Genomic DNA, 18,741 nt, shown 5'->3' on the forward strand with positions numbered 1-18,741 from the left:
GTGCACTGAAGGGGGTGGTTTTGGGTGAGGCAGGGAAGTGGTGTGATTTGAGCGGATGGGCCAGGGCAGTTGTACTATTGAGCCAGTGCTAGCAAACCTCAGCTTCTCCTTTCTAGTGCTGTCTCCACGCCTATATCAATGTTACTACTAGTTTAAGTATATTAAACCTTTTGGGAGACTGGCAAAATGATTTGGGCATCAATCTGGTAGTAAGTTACAGGCCACACATACAGGAAATATTATACAAATGGACAGTGTCTGGTCATCTCAATGGTGTTATTGGGAAAAAAAAAACTTTTGGTAACTGCTCAACATTACTGTTATGTACATCAGGCAATTAGCAAAGATCAATTTTCAAATTTGTTTTGTTTCAGCAGAAAGGAAACGAAAGCAATAATTGACAATACTAGCATATTTTTTTCTAAACCTTGTTTTGTAAGCTTCAATCAAAAACTGCATTCATATTACTTTTAAATCGCGCAACATAATCATCCAAACTGCAGATCTGGATTGCTGCCCAAGATAAGTGATTCCTGTCACAACACAACTCGGTTTCAGCAGATATGCAGAGGGTGGATGACAGCAAGATGTCCAACAGCAGCTGGGTGCTGAACTGACATGAGATGATGCAGGGCTGGCAGGCAGAATAAATTCTTTTAAAGATACACTGAAATGAAGCACGACTACAGGTAGGTGAAAAAAAAAAAAAACAGGAAATAATAAAAGACCAACTTACAACTTACAACTGAGGTTTTTCTTAAAATCATAGAAGTCAAAAAGAAAGCATGACTACACTACATATCAATAAGGTCTGCAGGTAAAACAGACAGGATTCATGTGTTTGCAGAAGACAAGTTTTCAGGAGCTCATGTCTCTTCCGAACATGTACATAAATATGCTCTGTTTTGAATATATAAAATGGCTTGAAGTTTTATGATATTTTTGATAACATTTTTAAGCAGGTTTACTCTATTTTCTGGTAAAGTATGTAATACTGAATTAACCTTGCTTTTTAGACAAAAATATACAACATTCCTACAAACCATCTTAGAACACTGGTGTTTTAGTATCTTTTCATGATTAATCTCAGTAAGCCTGTCTTCTTTATCTGACAGTTACAGTTTATCTTTGCAGTAAATGCTCTTTCTCTTCTGGAAAATTGACAAAGAACACATCCACATCCCTTATAGTTAATGGCTATTATCATTTGATGTTTACAGATGATATATTTTTCTTTTAAGTGCCCTCAAAGGGGGTCTTGATTTTCATTGCTTACATTACTGCTGTCCCCTATATTTGTATATATTTGATGGAATTAAATAGCAGATAGCAGCAAAATTTCTTCAAACTATTTTAAGCATGTCCAATATCTAATATTTTCACATTGATAATATTATCAAATAATATTATTTTATTGTACCAAAAGATGCATAAATGCTACAGAAATATGCAAACCTATAAAAAGATTATAAAAACAAATATTGTAAAATTATTTTTCATGGAATTATGTGAAATAGGTATTCAACAAAAGAAATAACAAATCACATAAGTTACATTTACAATGATTATTATTTGTCAATTTATTTTCATTGAATTGAAATTGAAAGTAGAAGAGAGAATATCTAGTTCAATATTTAAATTTTAATCCAAACACATAAGAAATTATGGTGACAAGTTGTTTTCTTTACTAAATCAATACATTTTCTCAACCAAACTTTTTAAATTTATCCATGGTGCTTAACAATATATAATCTTTTTTATTAGTATTCTCAAAGTGTCAAGGTGGCAAATATTTATTTGTAGAAATCTCATGATAACATGTCTGTGAATTATATATACATATATATACATGCATACATATATAATCTGTAACATAACAAATGTGGTGTTTCACCACGGGATGTTGGAAGACAAATGTCACTGAATGTAACTGACAGCAGTAAAGTTTTCATAGTGACATTACTAAGAAATGGCTTAAACTCACTAGAAGGGTCTCCCCTTCGGTCTGCCACTGCCCCAGTCGGGAGCCCAGGAGGGGCCCCGGGCCTATCAATAAGACGAGCAGTAAGCCAACCATGGGCACCTTCCCGGAACCTCACCCACCTAAGACAGGAGTCCTTGGGGACTGGCAAGGATATCCAATGACAGGTAAGAGGTGATGGAGCTCCGGGTCAATTCCTAAGACAGGCACTGCTCGCTCATCACGCTTGGCCTAACTGGTAGCCATTTCTACTTAATTAATAAAAAAGAGGGATATGTCAGGGACCACGCAGCATGTAGCCTATTAGTGGAAAACTACTGAGGCAGGACTAGACAGCCCAGGCCGGAGAGTACTGATAACACAACCTTGTGTGACCTTGTGCCTTAAGACCTTGTAACTTTTCCCCTACTTGCACAAGCATTGCAGCTACAAGATAAGCTCTCCCTCCTTCCCCCACCCGACGTCCTGCCCTCCTAAACGTCCCTCCTTCCCCCGCCCGACACCCTGCCTTTATGATATATAAGAGTGTGGTTGAAAAATAAAAATTGCAGCTTGATCAGGAAAAAAAAAAGATTTATTTTATTTACTTATTTGAAAGAGTTACACAGAAAGAGAAGGAGAGGCAGAGAGAGAGAGAAGTCTTTCATCTCCTGTTTCACTCCCCACTTGACCCCAATGGCCAGAGATATGCTGAACTGAAGCCAGGTGCCAGGAGCTTCTTCCAGGTTTCCCACATGGGTGCAAGGGCCCAAGGACCCGGACTGTGTTCTACTGCTTTCCAAGGCCATAGCAGAGAGCTGGATCGGAAGTGGAGCAGCTGAGATTCAAATCAGCACTATATGGGATGTCAGCTCTATAGGCAATGGTTTTACCTGCTACACCACATCGCCAGCCTCTGGAGTTAATTCTTAAATACTTCAAATTAAACGTAATTTTAAAATGAAGATTTAATATTATTTCTGATGTAATATCATATCCTATCCTCTTCAACCCAGTAAAGTGATATTTCCTTATTATCTGATCATCTTGAATGTATAATTTCCAAACTCCGTTGTGCTGAAATATAACAACTGTAGCATGCAATCTGTCAGAGTGTTGTCTTGTGGTAGTGGTACCACTGACCTCAATTTTCTTCTAATATTCCAAGTTGCAATGTGAATCTGTATTTGGTCAAGTTTTGCCTGTTGAAGAGTGGAAAGGCAAAACTGATATGTAGTTTCTGCAAACATCCTATGTTATGAAATTTTTTAAAAGTTACATTTATATAAAGGTATGTTTTTTATTATCACATTTTAATAACAGATTTTGTGACATATTTTATAAATCCTCATTACTAATAAGTATTACTGCTTTAGCCTATTAATTAAGATATAAAAATATGTTTTGGGAAGAACTTCTTTGTTTTTTTTTTTTTTTTGATTGGTATCGCATTGAATCTACAAATTCCTTTCAGAATAATGGACATTTTGATGATATTGATTCTTTAAATACATGAACATGGAAAATTTTTATATTTTTTGTTTCTTCTATTTATTTCTTTAATGTTTTGTTATTCTCATTGTAGAGAACTTTGACATCTTTGGTTAAATTTAGTCAAAGGTATGTGATTTTTTTGTAGATATTGTGAATAGGATTGATCTTAGAAGTTCTATCTCAGTTACGGCATTTTCTGTGTATACAAAGCCTGTTGTTTTTTCTGCATTTATTTTATATCCTGCTACTTTACCAAACTCTTCTATGAGTTCCAAATGTCTCTTGGTAGAGTCTTTTGGATCTCCTAAAAATAAAATAATGCCATCTTCAAATAGAAATAGTTTGACTTCCTCTTTCCCAATTTGTGTCCCTTTGATTTATATTTCTTGCCTAACGGTTCTGGCTAAAACTTCCAGGATTGTACTGAATAGCAATGGTGAGAGTGGGCATCCTTGTCTGGTTCTAGAACTCACTGGGAATGCTTCTAACTTTTCCCAATTCAATAGGATGCTTGCCATGGGTTTTGTGAGGAATGTTCCGTCTATACACAATTTGCTTAGAGTATTCACCATAAAAGGGTTTTGTATTTTTTTAACTTTCATTTAATAAATAAAAATTTCAAAAGTACAACTTTAGGATTATAACAGTATATTAGCTCCATAATCACCCTCCCACCAACAACCATCCCCTCTTCCACTCTTTCTCCCATCCCATTCTTCATCAAGATTCATTTTCAATTATCTTTATATACAGAAGATCAATTTAGTATATACTAAGTAAAGATTTCAACAGACCACACAGACACAGAAACACAAAGTATAAAGTACTGTTTGAGTACTAGTTATAGCATTAGTTCACATAGTACAACACATTAAGAACAGAGATCCTACATGGGGAGTAAGTGCACAGTGAATCCTGTTGTTGATTTAAAAATTGACATTCTTATATATGATGTCAGTAATCACCCGAGGCTCTTGTCATGAGCTACTAAGGCTATGGAAGCCTCTTGAGTTCGCCAACTTCGATCTTATTTAGACAAGGTCATAATCAAAGTGGAAGTTCTCTCCTCCCTTCAGAGAAAGGTACCTCCTTCTTCAATGGCCCATTCTTTCTGCTGGGATCTTAATCACAGACATCTTTCATTTAGGCCATTTTATTGGTTTTTTGCCAGAGTGTCTTGGCTTTCCATGCCTAAAATACTCTCATGGGCTCTTCAGCTGGATCCACATGCCTTAAGGGCTGATTATGAGGCCAGAGTGCTGTTTAGGACATCTGCCATTCTATGGGTCTGCTGTGTATCTCACTTCCCATGTTGGATTGTTCTCTCCTTTTTTGATTCTATCAGTTAGTATTAGCAGACACTAGTCTTGTTTATGTGGTCCCTTTGACTCTTAATCCCTTCATTGTGATGAATTGTGAACTGAAACTGATCACTTTGACTAGTGAAATGGCATTGGTACATGCCACCTTGATGGGATTGTATTGGAATGCCCTGGCAGGTTTCTACCTCCACCATTTGGGTCAAGTCAGATTGAGCAAGTGCCAAATTGTACATCTCCTCCCTCTCTTATTCCCACTCTTATATTTAACAGGGATCACTTTTCAGTCAAAATTTAAACACCTATGAATAATTGTGTGTTAATTAAACAGTTCAACCAATAGTATTAAGTAGAACAAAAAAATACTAAATGGGATAAAGTATTAAGTTGTACGTCAACAGTCAGGACAAGGGCCGATCAAATCACTCTTTCTCATAGTATTCATTTCACTTCAACAGGTTTCCTTTTTGGTGCTCGGTTAGTCATCATCAATCAGGGAGAAAATATGATATTTGTCCCTCTGGGAATGGCTTATTTCACTCAGCATGATGTTTTCCAGATTCCTCCATTTTGTTGTAAATGACAAGATTTCATTGTTTTTCACTGCTGTATAGTATTCTATAGAGTACATATCCCCTAATTTCTTTATCCAGTCTACTGTTGATGGGCATTTGGGTTGGTTCCAGGTCTTAGCTATTGTGAATTGAGCTGCAATAAACATTGAGGTGCAGACAGCTTTTTTGTTTGTTTGTTTGTTTCCAAATTAATTTCCTTTGGGTAAATTTCAAGGAGTGGGATGGCTGCATTGTATGGTAGGAGTATATTCAGGTTTCTGAGGAATCTCCAAACTGACTTCCACAGTGGCCTTAGCAGTTTGCATTCCCACCAACAGTGGATTAGTGTCCATTTTCCCCACACCCCACATCCTTGACAGCATCTGTTGTTGGTAGATTTCTATATGTGAGCCATTCTAACCAGGTTGAGTTGAAACCTCGTGATGAGTTGTATTTTGAGAATTAACTGTAAAACTTGGCTTCAGTTTGTGTCTATGTGTGCATATGTGTGCGAATTGTTGAAATCTTGTAGTATAGAATTGTTCTGTGTATAAAGTTAATTGAAAATGAATTGTAATTGAGAATGGGACTGGGAATGTGAGAGAGAATAGGAGGTGGGGTAGGAATGTGGGTCAGAGGGCAGGTATGGTGGGAAGAATCACTATATTCCTAAATTGTTATTATGAAATTTGTACTCATTAAATAAAATGTTTTTGGGGGAAATAAACACATGTATAATTAAAAAAAAAAGAAAATACAAGTTTTTAAAGATTTATCTATTTATTTGAAAGTTAGAATTACATGGAGTAGGAGAGAGAGAGAGAGAAAGAGAGATTCATCATCTGCTGGTTCACTACCCAAATGACCACAATGCCTGGGGCTTGGCCAAGCTGAAGCTAGGAGCCAGGAGCTTAATTCATGTCTTCCTCATGGGTGACAGGGACTCATCACTTGGTCCATCCTCTGTTTTTCCCAGGCCAGCAGCATTGAGCTGGATTGGAAATGAAGCAATCAGGACATAAATTGCCTATATGGTTATGTAGGCATCACAAGTGAATGTTTTACCCTCTGTGCCACAATTCCAGCCCCAAACCACAAATTTAGAAATTCATCTTAACACAGAATTGGAGCTCTTACTTATAACATACTTCATTTGACAATATGAATATCATTTGTGTTACACAAAATAAAATATTCAGCATGGCACTCATTAGAAATAAGTAACAGGGCCGGCGCCACGGCTCACTAGGCTAATCTTCTGCCTTGTGGCGCCAGCACACCAGGTTCTAGTCCCGGTCGGGGTGCCGGATTCTGTCCCGGTTGCCCCTCTTCCAGGCCAGCTCTCTGCTGTGGCCAGGGAGTGCAGTGGAGGATGGCCCAAGTGCTTGGGCCCTGCACCCCATGGGAGACCAGGATAAGTACCTGGCTCCTGCCATCGGATCAGCGTGGTGCGCTGGCAGTAGCATGCCAGCCGCGGCGGCCATTGGAGAGTGAACCAACAGCAAAAGGAAAACCTTTCTCTCTCACTGTCCACTCTGCCTGTCAAAAAAAAAAAAAAAAAAAAAAGAAGAAGAAGAAGTAACAGGTTTACCATATAAAGAACCATGTCCATTTTACTATATTAAAACTTTTAATTTCTAGATTTTTGCACAGTACTGAAATCAAATTTAATGTCACTAAGTTTTTTGTTATGAGAAATATAAACTCATCTTGGCTAATTTAGTTAGGAATTCAAAGTACTCTGTCTTTTGACAGGGCAGCTTGTGATTATAATTGCTGAAATTTGTAAATTGATATAAACCTAGTACATTATTATCATCTATCACACAGAAATAGGAGCTAGAACACACCCAGTTCTGAATGAAGATTGGAAAGCTGTGAAACAAGCTTCTTAATGATTCAAACACTAATAAGCACCACTAGTCTCAGTGAAACTGTTGTAAAACTGAGTAAAACCCAAATTATTAGAGGCATGACTGGGTCCAATCATTCAAGATAGGTGGCTGAAAATCATACAGTGAAAGGAATCTTGTAGTTGTGTAGTCAAACCTGGCTATCTAAAAGGAAGAGTCAGTATATGCTGCCTTGTTATAGACCCTGTAGTCCTTTTGCCTACATTGACTATAGTGGGAGACTTGCAGAAACATTCAGTGCATTTACTCAGGATCATCCTTTTGTAGCAGCTAACAGAAGACAGAACAGACACTGAACCCCACTGCTGAATTTCTGTAGTTTCTATTATGAGGTGGAAATGAAAGTCTAGAAAGTGTAAATGTAATCATTTTTATTATATTTTATATAGCTATAATTTAATTTTTTAAAAATTTAAAAATTTATAGCATACCATATACTTACCTTATAAAATATAATGTTGTGTAGTATATATACAATGTGGAAGGAATATTCATTCATGCAATATTGGATGATTATCTTCACAACAGAATTTTAGAAGTCATGCATTAGTGTGGTGGTGATGGTGGTGGTTGTGATGCTGTATGTGTTTCTGAGAGAGAGAAAGGAGAAAGAGAGAAGGAGAAAGAGAGAAGGAGAAAGAGAGAAGGAGAAAGAGAGAAGGGGAGTTGCACTTTCTAAACTGCAATAATTTGGAGGGATTCTAGAAACCCTAAAGTCTACCATATTTTAAACTTTTATATATCTGATAAAGCCTTTTATAAGACAACTACTAAATGCATATAAAATATTTTGGTGTTATGTTTCCATTAGCTGTTTTCTTTAACTATTAATGGGGCTCTGTAATGGACTTCTATGTGTGTATGTATTCTAATTCTATAATGATTATGAATAAAAAGTTTAGATTTCAAGATAAGGATACAGCCATCTAGAAAAGTTTTGACATGTATTACGATGTTTATCATCCAGCTTAGCCACTATCTCCAACAAGAAACTGAGGAAAAGACACAATAATGTGTTTACAAGTATCCTAAATAGGAATTTATCTTTTTTGCTGAAGGCAAATAAAGATTCGATATCATCAAGCTGGAAGTAAAGACATTCGTAACATAGATTTAATAAAGGATTTTTTTTTTAATCTGGAAGAGATTCTTAGATTTTAGTTAGTTACTATCATATTGAGGATAATTAATAGGGGTTAAAAATCACATCACCAGCCTGATAAAGAGTAATCTTTATATTTTTTGCTTACTTTACAAAGTCACATTGCAACTATTCTCTATTGATCTGAGATTTCTTTGCATGATTTGATGATCTGGCTCCAGGGTTAATTGCCTGCCTCTTATCTTCAGAAAGTTATTGCTTTGGTCGTCTAGCTTTGTGATTGTTGCCTTTTTGAATACTGAATTTTTGACATTTATTTCCTCATGGAAAGTAATTGCATTTATATTTGATTTTGACATGGGAACAAAAAAAAAATGGAAGAAAACAGCAGGATACTAACGTCCAATTCTAAGTTAATTGTTGCACTATACCTAATTTGTATACATAAGTTATGTTTTAGCTTGTAATTTCATCTTAAGCTTCACTAAATATGACAAGGTATTTCATGGAAAAACCATTGTGTCAATTTATTTATGTATACAGTTAGATTTTTGAAGGGAATTGGGCAAACGTATCAGAACTAACATTATAAAATTGAAGTAAGTTAAACAAGTAAAATTTAAAGTTATTTAATAAAATGAAACATTCAAAATGACTTCTTATCAAGTTTTGAGACAGAAAAAAAGGCTAAGTTTATCATTCAGACTAACATCAAAATTCTTTCAGTAAATTAAATGGGTTAAAAATGTACATTAGATTTTATCAACTCCTTATCTTTTGTGAAGTTAAATCTCTAAAAGTATACAGACCCAAAATATGCCCTCTATGTATTTATAATACGCACTTCATTTATCTGCTGCATTATTATCAATTATATATTTCTTATATTCAAAAAGTAAATAAATAAATGTATCAAATTAACTATATCAGAAATTGTTATTCTATGCTCATTTCATAAAATACTGGAACTAAAGAACTTGCATAAGTAAGTATCAATGACCATCATCTGCCTTAATCTGTGAGTCCGTGAAATTGAAGAAGCAATCTCATAAATTGAGAACAGGAAAACCTACACTTTAAAACTTGGATGCTGATCACTCTAGCTACATCATCTTGGATTATTTAATTTTCAGAATCTCAATTTTATAATCTATAAATTGACACTGAGGTTGTTATGTGAATTATAAATTTGGACTATTTTTGGATTAGATAAAATGCTTAGTGCATTGCAAATTGCTCCAAATGCAACTTTGTATGATTATCTATCTATATCTACCTGTCTATCTTTCTATCTATCTCTCTATTTATCTATCAATCTATCTACCATAACCTATTTACATCTGTCTGCTGGTCAAATAAAAATATGTAAATTTGAGTAGAATTTGGTCATTATACATTTTATCATTATACTTAACATTTAAAGGAATACACTAAAGCAATAACAATTCAGTATATCCACTGGACTTTAGAACAGTGCATGATTAAGAAATTTTTTGAAGAAAACCAAATTGATATTTGCAGATGAAGCTAATAATGTTCTACAGGTTCCAACTTAAAATATGGTTAACTCAGATTACTAAGAGCAGAAATTCTAATTGGTTGATGGTAATAAAAAAAATAGCTAAAGATCTTAGGAAACTGTTACTGAAGCTGCTTTATTGTTCTATCATTTATGTTACGTTACATGTATACACATACTGTATGTATACATGGGAAATTTATTAAGAGCTCTGTTTCAATTGGCTTATTCAAACTGTTAAGTTAATCAGATACCCTTTTGGTTTGTGTGACCTAAATTTCTGCATCAGATGTTATAAATTTGTTGACATGTTTGCACTTGGGTTTGCTGGTCAAACAAGTTATACTTGTGTTACATATTTAAACAATGTAAGCAATCTGGGAAGCCTAACTCATTCCCTCATTTCTCTATTTTCTTCAAGATAGGAAACTAATTCTATTCTGAAGAACTCTCTAGAATGTACAATTTGATCTTTAGACCTTATAAAAGGGATGGCTAATACTTTCCTGTAATAATAGCACAGCCAAAATCAGAGCTTTAATTATGATTCCGCAGCTAGACTTACTTGCATTGGGCACAGTAAACAGGCAAAACATCCCTTTTTAAAACTAAAGAGAGAGAGTTTTATTATTGACTTAAAATTTAAGAAATAAGGTGGTCATCATTTTTGACATAGCTTTCCTCGTGGGCATTGTCTGCCTCAAAGAAGAACCACTATCAGAACATGCCTGTGACTACAAATTTCTAGTGTAGGCCACCAAAGATTAGGTTCAGAGCACCCCCTTGACTTGCATTCTCTGAAAGGCTTCCTCTGGTCTGTGTTAACAAAAACCAGAAGGAAGAGGAAGCTAGGCTGCAGAAGCAATATAAAGATAGGTGGCAGGCCAATTAATGGCTGCTTTACACAGTGATCTGCCATCGAAGAGACCCAAAAGGCCAGTCCACTGCATTGGTTTTCGATGTGGAAAGCCAGAGCTTCAGCATAAGTCAGCTTATGAAGAGCCCTGGCAACTATGCTAGCCAGGAGTTGGGTCACTGGGAACGCGCCTGCCCTGGAGTCAAAGGGCTCCAGGTCAGAGCCCTAGACCTTGTTAACTCTAAGCTGTAAAGCCAAGCCCTTCACTCATCCAGCTTCGAAAGTAACCACTGCTGTCAAGGGGATGGCCAAGTAGGGTCAACAACATTGCAAGCAGAACTGTATATTAACTGATTCTCTTCCATCCAGCTCTTCTCCCAGGCCAGCTAGGTAATGGAAGTCAACAGGGTGTCTCCCTTATGATGAACCGCATGTAAAGAGACATAGGTCGGAGCCTCATAACTGACAGGACTTTAAATCCACCTGATTATTTTCAAGCCCTTTTTGTCAGTTTTTATTTGCCTCTCCATGAAAAAACTGGCTCATGGTTTACACACTTTTCTTAGGGCCTCTAATAATGACTGTGTCCTTGGTCCTGTGATTTTTAAATCCTGTGAGTTTAAACTGCTTGTTAGATTCATTTTCTGTGGACTTAGAAAAGTAAAATTCTAGGTGGCCATACACATGAAACCTCCAAGGGAAGCAGTGTCTGCAAGCTGGCACTGCATCCCCTGGAGAAGTCACCCTCTGCTGAGAAGCCACCTCCTGCTGCAACCCTGACTTGACTCCCCTTCCCAAAGACACCCCTTTTCAGCATGAAGCAGCCAGAGTGATCATCGCCCAGTTCCCCCTAACAGATGTTAGGGTTTCCATATCCAGGAGGAGGGAATGTGAGGAGTCAGATGGGTTAATAGATAGTCAGGGGATCCCAATGCAACTTGGGGTGTGAAATATTTGCTTCCTTTTCCAAAACATTATCTTCAACAAGAACTAATAGGCCACGCTGCTTCCTTTGGAATCTCCAAATTTACCATGAGAATAGCAAGGGAGCCGTCCAGAGCTCACAGCTTATTGTGAAAGCAGGCTATCTACCCCACCCTTAGCAGGCCAGACAGGATGGAGAATTGTAAATGGTGTCTTTGGATTCCCCCCCACCCCCACCCCCCACATAAGTTATTTTTTTCTTTCAAAATTGTACTTAAAACTGACTGCCACCAGTCCCCTTTGGATTTTTCCTCTCTTGGAAGCCCCCCTCCACTCTGCTCTGACTGGAGGTCCTTGATTCTAATAAATACTTTTAAATATCAAAAAAAAAAATTTACTGGCCTGCACCTCAGCTCACTTGGTTAATCCTCAGCCTGCAGCGCCAGCACCCTGGGTTCTAGTCTCCGTTGGGGCGGCAGATTCTGTCCCAGTTGCTCCTCTTCCAGTCCAGCTCACTGCTGTGGCCCGGGAAGGCAGTGGAGGATGGCTCAAGTGCTTGGGCTCCTGAACCCACATGGGAGACCAGAAGGAAGCACCTGGCTCCTGGCTTCAGATCGGCACAGCACCGGCTGCAGCGTAGCGGCCATGGCGGACATTTGGGGGGTGAACCAATGGAAAAAGGAAGACGTTTCGCTCTGTCTCTCTCTCTCTCTCTCTCTCACTGTCTAACTCTGCCTGTTAAAAAAAAAAAAACAACCTGAATTTATGATATTTGCTTCAAAACATAAATATTCTAATTACCAAAATCTTTGCCATTAATGATAACTTCCAATACAGTACACTAGAAAATTGATGAAGGTGATTTATGTTGAATGGCAAATCTCTTGTTCAGGTTATAACTATTCCAAAATTAGGATTGATAAGTTTTCTTTCATTTCTGAATGCAACAAAGTTAAACACGAAAACTTAGAAAGTTTTTGGCCCCTTTATTGCTTCAGAGTGTGCATGTGTGAACTAAAATAGAGTAAAAGTATAAAAATAATATAGTATAGGCAAATCTTTGTTGACACAACATTAATTTATAAGACCTTGAAACTTTAAGACACTTGCTTATAGAAGTGTTAAAGAAAATTTGCAATGATGTATTATACAGATTTCTGAATAAATGTTTATATATTTGGCTGTCTTTTACCTTTCAAGAGTGATATCATATTAGAATATAGGTCAGAACAATGGATAAAATTTGTACCACTTTCTTTATTCTAATTACTTTCTCCAAAATGTACTGAGTCTCTTTCTATTTTTGTTAACATCTTTGTCACATCAATTGGAACACACAGTGCAATGAGCTGTAAGAGTATAAAGTTCTTTAATAATGCATTCTCCTGAAGAAAGAAAGGAAAACTACAGAGAATTAATTTATTCTCCTGGCAATTGTGAAATCACAGTGTAATGGAAACAGAATAAGGGACAAAATCTATTAGACCCCTGAAATGAAATGAGAAAATGGTTAGAAATTAATCTGTACTTGGATCTCCAATGTTTTCATTTTATAACTTCTCTTTAATGCCATTCAGTAAAAAATAATTGTAAGTTGTAGTCTATGTATTGATTCTGTGGGTAAAATTCTTGTCCTTTTAAATGAATAATCCAATTTAATTTAATTAATTTAGGTCTATCGCTGGTAAATATGAACAAAGATAAAGTTATTTATACTGATTTGCTTAGGATATTTTATTATTACATTGTTCATTGAGAATAAAACTTGATTGCTATAAGCAAAAATATACAGTCAGATGATTTTTTTAGTTGATAGAAGATAGGTTTATAGATAGATGATATATCAGTGCTTTCATTTTTCAACAGTGTTACAGATAATCTGAGAGATTAGTGATTTTAAAACTTGAAATAGATGCCCTAAATATAAAAATTAAATAACTTAAAACTTTTGCATTTTTATGATTCAGAGAAAATAATTATTATGTGGAGCAACAATGAATTAAGAGTTAACTTCCATATACTCACAGCAATGCACATACATATATGTCTGTCAAGACTTCTACCATGTATCTCAGTTATTCCAATGAGGAATTCTGTTAGTTGAAATTTCCAATTTTCAGTGTAGTTGTGTTTTTTTTTTTTATTTGAAAGCCAAAGAAAAGGAGAGAGAGAGAGAGAGAGAGACAGAGAGAGACGTCTACTCTTAATTCACTTCCCAAATGACAACAATGTCCAGGCCTAGACTAGGCTAAGCAAGTATCACAAACTCAATCCAGGCCTCGCATGTGGGTGACAGGGAGCAATGTACTTGCTGCTTTTGCAAAATGAACCTAGAGAAAGCTAGAATCAAAAGTAGGGTTGGGATTCAAACCCATGTTCTTTGAGATGCAGGCCTCTCAAGCAGCAACTTAACTACTGCATCAAATATCCTTCCGAAAATTATGTTTAACATTGAAGTATGTTAGAGTCTTTTTTTATGTGAACCTTTGTTTTTAAGAGGTTACTTCCATTTTCATAAAATGGATTATTACATCTATTTATGTGCCATAAATTATGAAATACAAATATTATTGCTACAAACAATTCTATTTTAAGCATTGTTATTTCTTCCTTTTGTTATTGTAAACAACATTTCAATGAATAATTTTATTATTGTATTTGTGTTTCATGTGACCATTTTTATAAAATAGAATTGTAGAATTGCAAATGCCGGCTCAATGAACACACACACTAAATTGTTTATTTGATTTTTTAAGTTATTCCCCTAAATGTGATATTAATACCCATTCTCAATAACAAAATATATTTATTTCACAAGTTTATTTTGAAAACTGAGTAGCATTTAATTTTTGCGTTAATCCCTATGTGTTTTTCTGATTTACAGGATATGTGAGTATCATATTCTCATTTTTTAAAAGCTAAGTGTATGTTTTATCTGGATGCCTTTCTTAATCATTTATAATAACTCAAGTAAATGGGATTTGCACTGTCAAGCAGGACAAAATTCGTTTTAGCAATAAAGAGAAAAGCGAGGCAAAATGATTCAATTGTTTTCAAGAAAACTAGTGTGAATCAATGCAAGCTGGTCAGAAGGGCACTACTTCAACCCAGAACCAATTTGTGCTGGATGTAGATAAAGTGTGCTTGTGTCTGAGTAATTAATTCAATATAGATAACTTTTATGTGTCCTAGAGGAGGTCTTCAACTAGTAAATTTATAAACATATTTGACAGCTTATTTTTGCTGTGGGCAAGGGCATTTTAAGTCATGATAACCATAAGAGAAGGACAAGATCTTAAGTCAACTCATAAATGATGTGCAGAGGGTTTCCATATTTTATAATATAATCATAACCTGGCTTAAACTCTATGCAAGGCATTCACATTTAAAAGCTCTGGATTAAGGCATGCTAATGTAATCATAGATATCAGAACAATGTTAATACAGGCTCAATTACAGAGGCACTTGAGAAGTTCATATTTCCAGAGAAAGCTAAAATTACTTTTGTGTATTTAAAGTTATTAGCCATAGTTTCAAACTTATCTTATTTTATAATTTTCTCAGGAGACAGATAATATGATATTTTCACAGCATGAATATATTATAGTCCTTCCCAATCCTATTGCCAGTGATAGGAATTATACTTGAGCCTCACATTAACCTGAGATTTAAGAATGCCATTATACATATGTTTTCTTTTCTTTTTTATATTTTTTTCAAAGATTTATTTGTTTATTTGAAAGGTGGAGTTATAGAGAGGGAGACAGAGAGGCAGAGAGTAAGAAGTCATCCAGCCACTGGTTAACTTCCCAAATGGCCTCAATGGCCAGGGCTGGGTCAGGCCGAAACATCAAGCCAGAAGCTTCATCCCAATCTCCCAGGTGGGTGCAGGGGTCCAAGTACTTGGGACATGCAGTGCTGCTTTTCTAGACACAATAGCAAGGACCTGAGTTCTAACAGGTGCTCATATGGGATGCTGGGGCTGTAGGCTGCCACTTGACTGACAATGCCACAGCGCCAACCTCCTATACATATTTTTTCTGACCATACCAGATACATTTTAAAATGTTTGGTAATGATCATATAGATAAGCAGCTGAGACTTATGTTCATTTTAAATTTGTAAATTTCAAGTAATCCTGTTTGCTATTATGAGTTGACAGAGGCTTACAGGTTTACCTGCCACTTGTCTAAATGATAATATATATTATTGCTTCTAAATCTTATTATGACTCTGAAGATAATCTTATACTTTCTCTTATTACATTGCAAACAACACTTATTTAAAGAGTGCAATGCAACCACAGTTTATGTCCGTTAAAAGCCAATGGAGGCCGGTGCCGCGGTTCACTAGGCTGATCCTTCGCCTGTGGCACAAGCACCCTGAGTTCTAGTTCCGGTCCGGGCACCAGATTCTGTCCCGGTTGCTCCTCTTCCAGTCCAGCTCTCTGCTGTGGCCGGTGCAGTGGAGGATGGACCAGGTTCTTTGGCCCTGCACCTGCATGGGAGACCAAGAGGAGGCTCCTGGCTCCTGCCTTCTGATCAGCGCAGCACACCGGCCGCAACACACGGGCCATGGCAACCACTTGGGGGATGAACCAATGGAAATAGAAAGACCTTTCTCTCTGTCTCTCTCAATGTCTAACTCTGCCTGTCAAAAAAAAAAAAAAAAAAAAAGCCAATGGAATAAACCCAAAGTTGCAAAATAAAGTATTACATTGTACATCAACCATCAGGACAAGAGCTGATCAAGTCACTGTTTCTCATAGTGTCCATTTCACTTCAACAAGGTTCCCCTTTGGTGCTCAGTTAGTTGTCACCGATCAGGGAGAACATATGATATTTGTCCCTTTGGGACTGGCTTAATATAGAATACTATACAGCAGTCAAAAACAACGAAACCCGGTCATTTGCAACAAGATGGAGGAATTTAAATTTACATTTATTAAATAAAAAAAGATCTTGCAAATTTTGAAATATTTTTCACTTTATAAGCGAATGAAGCTTTGGTAGAATGTAAACTTCGTGGATTATGCCAAAGCTTTTGGTGACTTGGTAGCTGTTGTTCCGTTTTCTTCTCTATTCTAATCTTACTTCGAAGAAGGCTGAAAACATACCAATGTTTTTCTGCTGTCTCTGACTCTTAATCTTCTATTGCCTTTTTCTTCAAAAATGCATTCCTGAGTAGCTTCACTAACTACACTACTAGCTTCACTCAGGATTAAGCCATTAATATATATTTTTTAATATTCTAGTTTATATTGTGCAATTTTCATCACTGAACTCTAGCTTAATTTACTCAGAAAAAAAAGTTCTCTTTTATAAAGTTTTATTTTATTCTTGCAGGTTTCAGTAACATAGTTACCTTTTTAGCACATTTCTTTTAGCAGTTTGATATCTCTGTTATTTGTCTATGAACATTCAAAATTTTAAGTTATTTTTAAAGTTTTATTTATTTATTTGAAAGGTAGAGTTACAATGAGAGGAAGAGACAGAGAAAGAGACAGAGAGATCTTCCATTAGCTGGTTCATTCTCTAAATGGACAGGGCTGGGACAGGCTGAAGCAGGAGACAGGAATTCCATTCAAGTTTCTTCTGTGGGTGGCAGGTGTTCAAGCACTTGCTGTGTCAGAAGTAGAGCTGCAGGACATAATGCAGGTCCCGCTTTTTACCCCACCCCCCCTTTTTTTTTCCTGTGTGAAAGGCCTTTCTTGGTTACCAAGTGAAATGCTCCTGGCAAAGTGTCTGAAGATTTGCTCACTGCCTTCTGAAAGCTCACTTTTAAATTATTTTATTTTGCTCAGTATCCTCAAGACTCATTCATATTTCCTCAACAGTGCCACTTGTCTTTTATTTGTTCTAAATACTTTATTGCCATGAGTGATCTTATGTTTCTTCTACACATTTGTAAGTCTAAAATCACCATACTTTGTTTTCTTTATCTAAGTTTTAAACATATTTTTCATTGAATTTTCCTTCCTTGCCCATGATTTCCATGGAACCATATTGTTCACTTAGAGCCATGGAAATGTTATCATTTTTGCATATTTTTTTCCATTGATCTAACAGATTTTTCTCATGTTTTTGTATGTGTTATATTTTATCCATTTTCAGATTTTTCTCCCTATATCTCTTACTTTTCTGAATCCTTTTAAACTACTTTTACATTTCAATGTAGTGACCTTTCCTGAAAATGCTCCAGGTGGAGGGAGTGTTTGACAGAGGTGATGGCAGAAGTCTCAGGGCTCCAAGTTTTACTGACTTCAGGCATAAATAAACCCCTATGATGTTTGTGAAAGTTTTGGCAATGTGAATATTTTTTGGTTTGGGTGGGTTCTCTTGACTTTGCTTAACTTTGAAGAATTGAGAGTAACTGCTACTTGATATATTTCTTTTTGCAAGTGCAATACTTCTGGACCTGCCTTGTTTTCCCCATGCTATTTTGCCATTCTGTGATATTAATAAATTTCTTTGTGAGAGACTTCTGCAATTCATGTTCCCAACAAATGTTTCCTGACTTTGTCTGTCAGGATACTCCCTTTTATTTTTGAAAATTTTGTGTTTTACTGATTTGCTTATGAATATCACCACTAGCATTTTGTTTCTGCTGGATCCTGAACAGGAGTGCTGTTATTTTACAGTTGCAGCAGGAATACCATTGTCTTAGAGGGGCACCACCAGCTTAGGAGACAGCCCCACCCAAAGCTTGAAAAAACTAGTGCCTGCCAAGTTTATAAAGCCTCCCTTGCCTAAAGCCACCCACCCAGAACCAAAAGCAGCTCTGATTATAAAAACCCATAGTATGTACAAGAATGGCGCTCTCTATCCTTTCCGTTAATGTGTCCCTCTCAGCTTTGTCTCTGGATAAACCTGTTCTGGCTGTTCAGTTCATGTTCTGTCTTCTTTTAATTTTTTTCTTTTATTCCTAACTGTTTCATCCTATTCAATTTTATCAACTTTTATCAAATTTCTCCATTTGTATACTGTTGTCACAGTTTAAGTTACAAGTGATTTCTAATTGCATTGAATATTGTTTCTGTTTCCTGAGTGTTTTACTTGTGTTTGGTTTCAGAGAAGAAAAGGAAGGAATGATAGTTTTCC

Source organism: Oryctolagus cuniculus, chromosome 5 (genome assembly GCF_051225735.1).
Source record: "Oryctolagus cuniculus isolate XC-2025 breed Fujian yellow rabbit chromosome 5, ASM5122573v1, whole genome shotgun sequence".
Lineage (NCBI taxonomy): Eukaryota > Metazoa > Chordata > Mammalia > Lagomorpha > Leporidae > Oryctolagus > Oryctolagus cuniculus.